Raw genomic sequence first — 13,284 nt, 5'->3', positions numbered from 1 at the left:
CCCAGAGAGCTGCCGACACCTCGCCGCCGCCGCCGCCGCTCCGCACACAGAACATCACGCCGAGCATCGCCGCTGTCGAAGAGTAACCGGGAACATTCCTAAAACAAACCGCAAACCTCCGTCGGCACCGCGCCGGCGCCCTGACAGCTGGACCCCAACGCCGGGACGCTCCAGGCTGCGTGTGGTCGTCGGGGCGGTCGTCATGTGGGTGTGTAGCAGGGGACAGATGTGTTTCTAAGAGCCTCACTCTGTGTTATCTCAGACTGAAGGAGTCGACTCATTTTCATATTAGCTTTACAAACACGTCTTCATGTAGGGAAACGTCACGCTGCCAGCTCAGCGTCCACGACCGCCACTTGTGACGGCGTTTGTGTTTGTGTGGGTTTGCTCGGCTCGGCTCGGCTCGGCTCGGCTCGGCTCGCCGGCCGTGGATCGGCCACCGGGGAGAGGCTGCGTTGGGGTTGTGGAGCTGTGACTGTGGCGGTCGGAGTCGGAGCGCTGCCATCAGCAGCAGCAGCAGCAACACTGGGAATGTGATTCACAGCAGCTCCTCCTCCCCGGCACAGGCCACATGCTGCAGCGCCGCAGAGAAACCCCGGCCCGGACCCGACGCCCGCTCCGGATCAGGAGCTGCAGTCCTCGGTGACGACACCCTGCAGCGACAGCTCCACCTGCTGGTCGTCTGGGGTTGTTGTAATAAAACGTCTGCTGCTACAGGCGTCCCACAGACCGCAGCACTAGAGGGTTTTGGTTTTTAGTGTTGGAACCAGAGGACAATCAGAACGTCTCTTATCTCCTGTTTGTCCTTCAGACGTGCTGGCGACCGTACACTGAGCACAAGTCAACGTTTTAGAGTAAAGTTAGGTTTTTTTGTCACAGCTGCTAATATTTTAAAGATATTTTTGCCAAACAGAATCACGGTTTCTTCACCTCCATGACCCCCTTAATGTAAATCATGACAGACAAGTGGCGTGCGTACAAATGAAAGCTCAGCCCGAGGGATTCTGAATGCGAGAACCTGACAAAGGCCCGTGAGTTTATTAGTCCAGTGTGTTTCTCTGCCGTCTCGTAGGGCAAATGGTAGTAGGACGTGTGTCTGCATGCCGTGAATGCATGCCATGGCTGTGTTAATATAGTGATTATTTTGAAAGTGAGGACTCGTAGCGGTGCTGTCTGTTGTGCTCTGCGGACTTTGACAAGTTGCAGTTGAATGTAAGATTTATTTTTTTGTCACAGAGTTGAAACTATCATCCATCACTGTGGGTTTGGATCGGTACAGCAGCTGACATAATCCAATCAATGTGTGTTCTTTTTCTTTTCTTTTCTTTTCTTTTCCAAGACCATCCTTTTCCAAAGCTAGCACTGTGAACGTTTGATTCTGTTAGTCTGGACAAGCAGCAGGCCTCCAGTTCATCAGTTCTGAATGTACTGATCTGTGAAACAACACAGTAGCACACTCACCAGAAGTTTAGCCCTTTTTTTAAAAATGAAAAAACTGGGATTACTTTATTAAAGTATCATGTATGTGTAAAGCGTAACATTTAAAACTGATTTTGTATTTTAAAAGATTTAACTGTTGCTCGTTTCATCAGGAGAATAATGTCCTCTGTTCAGTGTAAATTTTATGATATACCTTTTTTTCCTGGGACCATGTACAGCGCTGTACATCAGGGGTAACGACTACACAGACCTCTTCCCATGTTGATATCACATTCGGCCACTTTGGAAAGTATTCACCCTGTTATCCTGTTTGTGTTTTGTTCTGATTCAATATGATTCAATCGACAGCCCTTGTTTCACCTTCAGACTTTATGCAAATGATTCTGAACAAACTCATTTTGAGATCATATTGTAGCAAAACAAAATGTTAAAGTTAGCAGGGATTCAGATACTTGAAGAAGCAACAATATACTTGTGTATTTTCCCTATGGAGAAAGTTTAAGTTGTAAATAGCCTGTAAATGTTGGGCTGCATTAAGATCTAACTGTATTATGTAAAAAGCTGGGGAAAATGTCAAATTAAAAATTTATTAAAAAAAAGATACTTAATAAATTGTATTATGTTTACAAATGTCTCTCTACATTTTTATTTTGTACTATATAACAATAATGGAAAGAGGTGTTGTCGCACTAAAGTGTTTCAAATATGTTGTCCATTTAATTTACATCAACAAGGCCACATGAAACACTACACACTGCATTACTGCCCGAGTGTTGGTCCCTGTTCACCTCACTGAAACAAAGCTCAGTTCTTCCTCAGATGTGGTGAAATTAAGAAGATATTTTAACCATAGAAAAAATAAAATAGCATGGCTTTAGCTTTTTCTACACTTCTAGAAGTTAATTCAAGCACAGTGACGCTTCAACAGTCTCCTCAATCTTATTCAGCTCATTTTAAATGAGAGGAATCCTCTTGGCCCTGATAGTAGGGAGCTTAAGCGACTTTTGACTTCAAGTCATGATGCAAAGGTCCCCTTTGGCATGGAAGTACCTCAGGGTCATACAAATAAATCTATCCAAAGACACAAGTGAGATCACACTTTGTATCCGAAATAAACACATTTTTAAAATGCCTTTTTTAATTGAGAAAACGCATGTTAAAAGCACATTACGTTTAGAATGTCCATAGAAACTACAATGTTTTCAGCTCCTGGACTCACTTTAAGTGAGAGCTGCGAACCTAAACTTCCCTATATAGTCCATGAGCCAAGACCCCAAAATTGGCCTCCCGCAATCGAACGGGTGGGCAATTTCTAGTTTGTTTTTTTGACTTGGTAGACATCTCTAGTGAACAGTTTGGCATGATAACCATTGCAAACAGGTAGCTTAGTGGTGGTTATCATGTGTTGAATAGGTGGACCGGTAGAGTGGAAACTTGAAAACTGTGTATAGCGCTTGTTCGGTATTATGCTGTTTGTTGACCACTCAGGGTGCCTAAATCACTTCAAGGATGTTTTTCCCTTTTATCAAGACCCTACTATTAATAATAATAGACTCACCTCAGGAATATGTGAATCAAAATGTGATAAAAATTAGAACATACACATGAAATAGCCAACGTTTTTAGAGTGTTTTACTTTTCATGCAATAACAAGAACAAACAAATATTTTTTTTACATAATTAAAATCAACTAAAGAGCTTGCTCCTCCTGTCACAAATAATGTGGAGCATACTGCCAGTACAGTATTTCAAGAGTCCCTCTGTCAACGACCTACGCCTGGCCAACAGCCTGAACGAGTTCTACTGCCGCTTAGAAAGACAATGGGACAGACCTGATATCCCCCACACCTCCGACCACCAGCTATCGATCAGCAACAGCTCCTCCACACCTGGATCACCTACACAGCCCCACACCCCAGAGCCACCCTCCCCCACACCTCTCACACCTCTCTCCATCATACAAATCAAATCAAATCAAAGAAGGAGAGGTGAGGAGACTGTTTAAACGGCTGAACCCCTGCAAAGCTGCAGGCCCAAACTCTAGCCATGTTCCTACTAAAATCAGCGGGTCAACGCAGGTTTTTTAAATGTGGGTCGACCCGCTAACAATCGGCATTTGGCTCCTTTCCCATTGACCAAAATGAGCCGGGTCTGTCTGTCTAACCCCAGCATAAACTAGTCGCCCCACTTTCATTCGCAGTGTGAGAAACACCGTGTCATGCCCCAGCCGCCCACCACGGAGGACAGCGAGTCTGCCGCGGCCGCCTTATGATGGGCGTCCGCGGCACAACATGTCAGTTAAACAGACTGTCGCTTCTTTTTTTTCAATCTTTTTTGGTCAGTGTTCTTTGATCTTTTGATCAAATCCCAGTCTTGAATGCAAGCAGAGTTTTGTTTTGGTAGCCTACGTGAGACGCGACTGGTGCGATGATGTGGCGTTACGTAACGCCCAATGTCATATAAATTAGCAGGTTGAGCCGGGTCTGGTGTTCCCACTGCAAGCCGATCAGAGCCGGGCCGATTTAAGGCGATTTTAACCCGCGTCTCTTGCCGAGTCATTTGACGCGGGTCGACGGGGGAGCATACATCAGTCCGACTGCCCAGAAGTGCTACAGTGTTAAGGTTAGGTTTAGGGTAAGGTTGAGGGTTAGGGCTACTTAAGTCGGAGAAATGGGAGGTCGGACTAATGGACGCAAAAATAAAGAAATGTATGGTCGGAGAAATGGGTGGTCAGACAGATGTCCCGGGTTGACGCGGGTCGGTGCGCCTTTCTCTCTGCCACTAAAAGCCGATTGTTTCTGGGTTTAAATGGGTTTTTTGGCCAGTGGGAAAGGAGTATAAGTCTCCCCCTCCTCCCTGAAGCACTGAGCCAATCAGCTGTCTCCGGTGTTCACACACATTTTTAACACCTCACTGGAGACCTGTCATGTGCCAGCTTGCTTCAAGGCCTCAGCCATTGCTCCAGTTCCCAAAAAGACAAGGCTCACAGGCCTTAATGACTACAGACCCGTTGCTCTGACTTCTGTGGTCATGAAGACTTTTGAGTGCCTCGTCTTGACCCACCTTACATTACAGTTCACCTACAGAGCCAACAGATCTGTAGATGATGCTGTAAACATGGCCCACTTCATCCTCCAGCACCTGGACTCCCCAGGATCCTACGCCAGGATACTGTTTGTGGACTTCAGCTCTGCCTTCAATACGATCATCCCAGCTCTGCTCCGTGACAAGCTCTCCCAGCTGAATGTGCCTAATTCCATGTGCAGGTGGATTACTGACTTCCTGACAGACAGACGGCAGTTGGTGAGGCTGGGGAAGCATGTCTCTGACACCCAGACCATCAGCACTGGATCCCCTCAAGGGATTTCTCCTCTGCTGTTCTCCCTGTACACCAACAGCTGCACATCTGGACACCAGTCTGTCAAGCTCCTGAAATTTGCTGACACCACCCTCATCGGCCTCATCTCTGATGGGGACGAGTCGGCCTACAGGAGCAAGATGGACCGTCTGGTGTCCTGGTGCAGCATGAACAACCTGGAGCTGAACGCTCTGAAGACAGTGGAGATGATAGTGGACTTCAGAAAGGACCAAGCTGCCATCCCCCCTGTCATCCTCTGTGACTCTACAGCGACCCTGGTTGAGTCCTTCTGCTTCCTGGGCACCACCATCTCCCAGGAGCTCAAATGGGAGCAGAACATCAGCTCCCTCACCAAGAAGGCTCAGCAGAGGATAGGCTATACTTCCTGCTGCAGCTGAAGAAGTTTCACCTTCCTGTGAAGATGCTGGTGAACTTCTACACTGCCACCATTGAATCCATCTTCACATCCTCCATGACAGTCTGGTGTGCTGCAGCTCCGGCCAGAGACAAGGCCAAACTGCAGCGTGTCATTCACTCTGCCCAGAGGACGATCGACTGCAGCCTCCCATCTCTTCAAGAGCTGTACATCTCCAGGACCCGGAGACCAGAGCCAGAATTGCTGCTGACCCCTCTCACCCTGGACACAAACTCTTCCAGTCCCACCCCTCTGGCAAAAGGCTCTGGTCCATCCGGACCAGGACCTCACACCACAAGAACAGTTTCTTCGTCTCTGCAGTCAGCCTAATGAACAATGCCCCAGTTCCCCCTAAATAACCCTAAACCTATGGATGTAACATGCTATAATGTTAATGTCATCTTTACTCACTACATCTTAGCCTTCTTAACCTTGGATGTATATATAAACCATTAAAAATGTTCCCTGTATAATATGATTTCACAAAAGTCCTCTGCTACTTTCTGCTAACAGCAGTATTAAAGCTGATTTTCCCCCTCGCTCCCTCATGCACCCAGTGGAATTAGCGCCAACTAGTGGTGCAAACAAATATTATCTGCAGGGCCTTTCTGCAACTGCAAAGGTGCTCTAAATCATCAGTAGTGGCACACAAATTATGAAATGTGCAACATCGGAGAATGGCCATAATTGGTGTATATGGCATTTTTATGGTCAAAATAGTGAATGCATGATAAATATTGTTAAGCTACTCTTGTGCAAAGGTTATCATACCAATTAATAATATGGACATATATAGGAATAATAAAATAGCAACAAAAATTTGCCCACCCTTTCGATTGCGATTGGTGGTCTGGCTCATGGACTAATATGTATATAAAAGCTGAACATGGCTTATTAAGGGCGCTCTACACTAAAATTTGGTAGTTTACTTTAGGAGCACAATGTAAAATGTTTTCAGTAGCAGGTTATATAAGCCTTAAATAATGTACAGGGTCCAATGTGACCAATTTTTACATTTGAGAACAGTAAAAACATTTTTCCTTTGACTTTAAGTTGACTTCTAATATGACCCAGAATGGGTCATACATGTAAATTCAACTTTTTTAAATCAACATACACAAGCAGTAACTAGTTCTAGGTAGGCCTATATTTTGACTAACACAATATTTGGCTAATTGGTCTTTCCTGACACCACTGTGATATGAATTACATCTTATTATTTAACTACTTGTAGGCTATATTTGTTGCACTCCGTCTGATGTTCAACAAATCAGTATCAGTATAGTTTTATTCATGTTTTTACATTAATAAAGCCCAATATCCTGTCACACAAGCAGCTGCATGTTGTCTCAGAAGCTGTAGATCTCATCCAGGAGCTGAAGGCATCAGGGGATCTGCCTGAGTTTATATGGACATTATAAATGGAATGTGCTTTTAGCATGCGTTTTCTCAATTAAAAAAAGGCATTTTAAAAACGCGTTTATTTCGGATACAAAGTGTGATCTCACTTGTGTCTTTGGATAGATTTATTTGTATGACCCTAAAGTACTTCCATGCCAAAGGGGACCTTTGCATCATGACTTGAAGTCAAAGGCCTATTTTTTGGGCTTAACCTCCCTACTATGATCATCATCACTGTTCATCACACTGAGCACCGGCAAGTGGGGAAAAAAAAGAGAGACAAGGCTACAAGCAGTTTTGATCGTGATAAAATACATTGACATGCTTCAACGCTTCTGAGGGTGTCCTGAGGACCGATGAAGCTAAATTACAGCTCTTTTGGTAAATTATGTTAGCTCAATGTTCACTGAAGAAAACACTTCGGCTCTCAAATAAGAGAAAACCGTTCCCACTGTGAAATGGGTCTGTCACTTAGGCACAAAGACATCATGAGACGATCAAGTTGCTCTGCAGGGAAACCTACAGCTCTGTCTCACAGTCCTACTATGAGTCATGATCTAAACACAAGTGAACATCTGTTGGAAACCCCTGAAATTCACCTCTGGGTGAAGGCACACACTAAACTGGACTTATACGGACTCACCAGGTGTTACATATCAAAGTCATACTGTATTTATTTTATTTGGTTCATTTTCTCTTCATTAGGGTTAGGCTGACCCTCTAAAATAAAGTGGGTTTGTTTTTTCTCATCTTTATGACTAAATGCATAAGGGGCCTGGCCAGAATAAATCATAATAATCATCATAATAAGTAGTTTTGACCTGTCTGTAGCCTATGTAAGTAGAGAAAACTCATATTTTAAGAATCTTTATTTTGTCAGGTGGGATATGACAGATCTGACTGTAACGTTTTGGGATTTAGACCAGTGTGATCAGGACGAGGGGAATAAAAACAGACTGAATTGAGTAATTACAATATTTTAAAATGGGCATCAAACGCAAAACTGTCGTGAATTTAACGAACATCATTTCACAATAGTGAGAAGGACTGAGTCTGACCTGGTCTTACTATGTCCTTCCTTATATCTAAATCCTAGAAATGACACTGACGTTTTCTAAAATAAGTTCAAAGAGGCGTTTCATTACAGGTAAAAGGTGAAGAATTGATTGATACTAAAAGTTAAAGGTAAGATTGACTTCAGACTTACAGTTTGTCATGTGTCACTGTCATCTCCTCCACCTGCTCCTCTTCAAGATGGCCGCCCCTTTGTTCACCATGAAGCTGGTGAACTCTTCAACAGGTCGACAGAGAGGCGGCAAAACACAAATAAGATACAATACAGGCCTGTTTAACATCCTAGAAGAGTTTATGTCTGAGACTAATGTTTAATGGGCCACATGAGCTAATTAACAAGCAATTAACTACAGCTGTTAGTTAGAGGCCTGAGGGGGCGGGGCCACATTAATTAACTGTTGACAAGTCAGAAATCTGCTCTTGCTGCTTATTGCATTACATTTAGTTGAGTTATTAAAGGTGATAATAGTAATATTAATAATAATAATAATAATAATAATAATAATGCTGCCTTCATGTGCTATGGTACAGATGGTATTTTCCACTTGTGACCTGGTATTTACCAGTGCGTTGTGTTCATGAGCTTTTGTTGTTGTACAGAGAAAATAAAGATGGTGGACACACAGATTCAGACTTGTTACTTGGGTAAAACCATAGATATACATGAGACATCTACGTGTATATATCTATGAATAATAAAATATTAAATAATAACAAATAAAAAATAAATATTAATATTCCTGGAGATTTAGCGCTGGCTATTTGTCTAGCTTTTTTAAAGTAGCTTTTTTACTGTACATGCACACATACATAAAGTGAATAGCTGCTAACAGTTTTCTAAAGGCTTGTCTTGCTTTAACCATTAACCAATCTTGCGTTGCTCTCCGCCATGTTGAAAAGGTCAGAGGTTATTTTCATCTCGGCAGCTCGGGCATCAAAAAAATCTAGGAGTTGCCCAGTGGAAAATACCACATGAGAGGGTGTTCATGTGCACTTTTCACGTCGTCTTTTGGTATTTACCATAATTACCATAGCACATGAAGGCACCATAATACCCTTTTTTTTGTTACTTTTCAAAACATAAGGAAAAACTAAACAGGAAATGTGCAAATGTTTGGGCTAGCAACGTCTTTCACTAACTCTTCAGCCTGTGTTAAACTTCATGGACAGAGGAGAGAAATGTCTCCTCTAATTATGAGTCTATTCTGAATGCGAATGTCCTGCAGCCAGTGAAGAGAGTCAAAGTGAAATGACGACGGAGGCAGACGTCAAAATCCACAGGAAACAAAACCGGCCCTCAGCGTACAAACTCAAGCAGCAACGAAAATCTGTTTGGCCATATAACTATTTCCAAAATTAAGTAATCTAAAAGAAAAACCATGCAAACTTGCCATATGAATCATTTCTCTGCTTTTCTTGAAGTTCATCAAAAAAGAAATAACAGAACATCAACATTTTGAAGATTGCATTATACTTAGAAAAATACCCAATTGCCCAGTGGTGTCCAAATGTCAGTATAAGTTGATAAAAAAAGATGTGTGACATCTTAAAAACCCATTAGTTAAAATCCAGTCATGACATTTAAATTCTGCTTCTGTTTTCACAAAATAAAGCCAAACCCAATGTGTGATGGAGACATGAAATTATAGTCATATTTTATTACAATATTAGAATTTGTACATGTTGTCCTCTCCATCTGCTTTTCATTTACAAATTTATTACATAAATATACTCCAAAAAGTAGAATAACATGAGACAAAATTAATATAAAACAAACAAATTAAGAAAAGAGGAAGAAAACGCCATACCTGACTCTGGTACAGAAGCTAAAGGAATGTCTTTTTTCTTTTTTTTTAAACAAAGGTCACTCACATACATGGCAGAGTCCAAAAAAATAAGGTTTGTACTCAAACTAATTCTTTGAAAAAAGTTATTCCACAACAATATTCTTCATGTAAATAAAAACAAAAAACAAAGCTCACACTCTGAAAAGGGTAATTTAGGAAAATTAAGTTCATCATTGTTGGCTTTGATTATAAGATAAAGGTAAAGGTTAGCGCACAACCAACATATGAGTTCCCTCGAAGTGAGGACATCATTGTAACCGACCAAAATAAAAATTATTTTCCCGCTGTCCATAAATAACCTCATCATCATCACTCATTAATCTGAGATCTGGGTTGACCTTCACAAAACACATGCACAACTCAACAGACTGCACGGTCTGTGGTGCGACCCCTTTCCCTTGGACACTTGGTCACTTCATGCCGAACAAGATGGAGTCATCAGCTCTCACCTGTTGTTCACCTATGGCAAGCGGATTTAACATTTAAAAGCTAAGTTTGCTATCCAGAATTAACATTGTAGATATCAACAACGTCTTTCTGACTGGTCGTAATTACATTTTGAATAGTTGGATTTTTTATTCAAGATATCTGTAATTCAGTTTTGCCTCTAGTCAAAAAGAACATTTCAGATATCCACAACTACGTTCTTCCTATAGGACAAATGACGTCTCTTTTACCATTCATGTGTATGGGGTTTGTCATTACAGATATCTACAATTCAGTTGCGGATATCCGCTATGTGAATTACGGATATCTGTAACTGAATTACGACTAGTACTAATTCCAGTTTGAGATATCTAAAACGTCATTTCGCCTAGTCAAAACTTAATTTAAGATATCCAAAAAGGGACATGTAGATATCTTTAATTGAGGTGAATTAAAGATATCTTGAACTGGAATTATGACTAGTCAGAATCAAATTGTAGATATCTCAAACTGGAATTAGTACTACTGTAGTCGTAATTCAGTTACAGATATCTGTAATTCGCATAGCGGATATCTGCAACTGAATTGTAGATATCTGTAATGACAAACCCCATACACATGAATTGTCCTAGGAAGAACGTAGTTGCAGATATCTGAAATGTTCTTTTCGACTCGGCAAAACTGAATTACAGATATCTACAACACATATCCAGTCTGGCTTTTAAATGTTAAAATGGCTTGTTGCCATAGTTCACCTGATGGATTTGTGGCGTGAACTGCTTCTGAAACAGTTCTGCTTTGGGGAATCCTCCAAAAAAAATAAAAAAAATAAAGACCTTTTCTGTCGTTTAAAAAGTACGATTATTTTCCATGTTTATATGGCGATCAGTAAGCAGCGGTTTTCTAGTGTGAGCTGCTAACATCCATGCTGTCAGACAGGCAGCAGAGGTGGCAACTAATGACAAACATGCAACGCTAATAAAACAAAAATTTCCAAAAGAAAGATTAGACCAAATTAACCAGCAGGAGGCGCTACACAAAACAAACATCCATACATAACGTTGAACAGTGTTAAATAAAACCAGAAACACGTTCCGTTAAAGATGAAAAAAAAAACAGTAGAAAAAATGTTTATGAGCATACTGTAATATAGAAAATTAAATTATGACAGTATATATGCATTTGGCCTATAAGGATAATAAAAATAAACACCTGCACCAGTAATGCGTGCTTATAAATCTCTGAGCGGGTCACCAGTACTTGGATGTAAACCTCATAAACACCTCATGTAAAAACAAACAAACAAACAAACAAATAAAACAACAACCCTGTGATCATGTGGCTTAAAGGGATAGCATCATTTTTTTTTAAGTGGGGTTGTATGATCTCCAAATAGCCCCTAAGTACTTTAAAGCAGAAGTAAGTGATATATTTGTGTTAATCTAAGTCTTAAATAGTTATATCTTCCAACAGCAATCACTTCTATAGAGTGTTTGGTCTGAAACACGGGTCTGTCAGTCCCTCTGCTCTGCTCTGAGCCCAGGAGAAAACATTTATCGTATCCTACAGTTTTTATCCAATGAGGAGAGAGAACGGCATGCAGGGCTGTGTGCGCAGCCAAGGAACGCCGTGAATGTGGCGACGTAGGGACGAGGACTGTTATGGTGCGTTCAAGGAAACTCGTATTTTTCCGACCGTGAAGTGGTACCAGTTCGATCTGGTACGAGTTCACCGGTCGGAAGTTACGAGTGGCCGTTATAGTGACTTTCACCGGTAAAACAGGTCGGAGAAACACGAGTGGGTTGCCTGAAACGCTACAAAGTCGTAAGTTGTGACTTGAAGCTGTAATTTACGATTTCAAAAGCCTGCCTGGAACGCAGCATTAGCGAAAACGACTGGACCACTTACTTCTGCTTTAATTGCAGTAGAAGACTCTCTGCACTCCTCCCGTTAGCAACGCCAGCCCATAATAGCCCTGCCCAGAGATTTACAACATACAGTGTTGTGAACAGACCCAAAGAAACGGCCTATTTTCACGGTCTAAAAGAGGTTTTACCTGAAAAAAAAAACACAGTTCCATTGTTCACTATAATATAATTTTTTCCAGCCCTTCAAAGTGCAGGAAAAACACAGTTTTTATTTGGACCTAACCAACTGCTGATCGGCGGGCGCTAACCCTGGGCGGAGGGATACGTGAGTTGGTTAGGTCCAAATAAAAACTGTGTTTTTCCTGCACTTTGAAAGGCTGGAAAAAATTATATTATAGCGAACAATGGAACTGTGTATTTTTTTTTTTAGGTAAAACCTCTTTTAGGCCGTGAAAATAGGCCGTTTCTTTGGGTCTGTTCACAACACTGTACGTTGTAAATCTCTGGGCAGGGCTATTATGGGCTGGCGTTGCTAACGGGAGGAGTGCAGAGAGTCTTCTACTGCAATTAAAGACTTGCAGTCGCCGCTCGGGCCCTAATAATAATAATAATAATACCCCTTTTTTTTTTGTTACTTTTCAAAACAAGAGGAAAAACTAAACAGGAAATGTGCAAATGTTTGGGCTAGCAACCTCCTTCACTAACTCTTCAGCCTGTGTTAAACTTCATTTATTTTATTTTATTTAACCTTTATTTAATTTCATGGACAGAAGAGAGAAATGTCTCCACTAATTATGAGTCTATTCTGAATGCAAATGTCCTGCAGCCAGTGAAGAGAGTCAAAGTGAAATGACGATGGAGGCAGACGTCAAAATCCACAGGAAACAAAACCGGCCCTCAGCGTACGAACTCAAGCAGCAATGAAAATCTGTTTGGCCTTATAGCTATTTCCAAAATTAAGTAATCTAAAAGAAAAACCATGCAAACTTGCCATATGAATCATATGGCTGTTTTATGTTGTAAATCTCTGGGCAGGGCTATTATGGGCTGGCGTTGCTAACGGGAGGAGTGCAGAGAGTCTTCTACTGCAATTAAAGTACTTAGGGGCTATTTGTAGATCATACAACCCCACTTTACAAAACAATGTTACTATCCCTTTAATCAAAGTTCAGATATGTGAGCTGACCCTCAAACTGGAGACCGGTTTATTATTCACGCAAACATCAAACCTGTCCATTTTTTTTCTTTTTAAATACATATTTGACAGAACAGAAACAGAACCAGTGGCGTGGAGGAGGGTGGAGTGTTTCTGCAGCAGCGTTTCAGCCTTTAATGTCAGAGATTAGAGTCGTTGAACCGCTGCAGATGTCAGATCAGCTTACCACGGCTGCTGCTGCTGATGGAGTCGAGTGGTGGGTGGGTGGGTGGGTGAACACGTAGGGATGTCAATGTCCA

Source organism: Trachurus japonicus, chromosome 13 (genome assembly GCF_045865225.1).
Source record: "Trachurus japonicus isolate A0001 chromosome 13, Traja_1.0".
Classification (NCBI taxonomy): domain Eukaryota; kingdom Metazoa; phylum Chordata; class Actinopteri; order Carangiformes; family Carangidae; genus Trachurus; species Trachurus japonicus.
Note: the sequence above shows the minus strand (reverse complement) of the source record.